The sequence below is a fragment of the Psammomys obesus genome, unplaced genomic scaffold (assembly GCF_907164565.1).
Source record: "Psammomys obesus unplaced genomic scaffold, mPsaObe1.curated_primary_1811, whole genome shotgun sequence".
Classification (NCBI taxonomy): Eukaryota; Metazoa; Chordata; class Mammalia; order Rodentia; family Muridae; genus Psammomys; species Psammomys obesus.
The window spans coordinates 39,056,223-39,057,751 of record NW_026591086.1 but is presented as its reverse complement, the minus strand read 5'-3'; positions in this window follow the sequence as shown (position 1 = coordinate 39,057,751).

Genomic DNA, 1,529 nt, shown 5'->3' with positions numbered 1-1,529 from the left:
GAAGAAGAAGAAGAAGAAGAAGAAGAAGAAGAAGAAGAAGAAGAAGAGAAAAGAAGAAGAATAAAAGACAAGACAAGAAAAGAAAGAAAAAGAAAAACAGAAAAGAAATCAGGCTGAGCAAGCCATGGAAGTAAGCCAGTAAGCATCACTCCTCACTGGCCTCTGCATCAGCTCCTGACTCCAGGTTCTCTCCTGCTTCAGGACCTGCCCTGACTTCCCTCAGTGATGGACTTATGTTGAGGTGTAAGCAAAATAAACCCATTTCCCCCATAACTTTTCATCATGGTGTGTCATCACAGCAATAGCAACCCTAACTAAGCTACTCTAGTGCTACACCCCTGTTTATTCTAGTGGGAATAAACCTTTAAAGAAGAGCTTGTCACATGGTAGAGTTGCTATTTGAACATTTTCCTGGACTCAGACTAGAAATTAACTTTCCAGTTAAATCGTCTTCCAAATAAACAAATTATTTTGTCCATTTCCTAAAAAGTTAATAAAAAATAAGCTATCTGTCTTCATTTCCCCTTTAAGAGTCTAAGCCTGTTTTGAGATGTGTGGTCAAGATGGAATTTTAAGGCCAGGCATCGCTGTGAACTGTGGTTAAACCTCTGAATTACAGCATATCCTTGGTGAACTATGTCCAACGGACATAGTTCCCCAATCACCAGCCTGTATTAAGCTTTGGGTTGTACTACAGAATATTCTGGAATACGCCAGAACTATTTTTGCCAATACTAATATCATTTGACAGCAAAACCAAAGCCAGCTCATTAGTCTTCCAAATTTGTGGTCCTCAGAATTGCACAGATCACCAACTTCTAAACAGAATCCAAAGTTTCATGGTGGTCACAAGTCTAAAAATTTTTCCTAGGCCACTGCCCTCCTCAAGACCTTCATCTAAGAGTGGGTGGAGTAATTACGCCTCCCAGGGCAACCTCTTGGCCCACAGATCTTCACACAGCCAAGTGGGAAGACTGGAAAAGAGACAGCAAAATTCGAAATGAGGAGTCTAAACACATAATTCAATCATTCTGAAGCCAAATGCCATCTAGGCTTGCATTCTGTGGGCAAAGAGTATAATCATTTCTGATTCAGGGCAAGTTACAGCCCGAGGCCCATAATCCACTTTAATCTTATAGTCCAAGATAATCTCTCTAAGTGATGGAGCCGAAAGATAAACTAAGTAAAACCGAGAGGAAAGGAAGATTTCCTCTAGTCCTGACAGTAGGCACAAATTTGCTTGTGACACAAAAATCCATGATCACATGAGCCCTGCTAGCCACCAATTAAGGTCTCTGAAGACACCAAACCCCGAAATGTGCTCTTTCTACAGGTCTATTTTGCTAGCACCTACCTCTAGAGAATAAAGTTTATCTTTAAATTCAGGTCCATACTCCAATTTAAATTGTTACAAGTGGTACAAAAATATTCAAAGTAAAGAAAAAGTCTCCCCCAAGCTCTGACTACTGCATATATTACTTTTTCCAGATCAACGAGTTTTTAAATAGCTGGTATACAAACCATAAGTG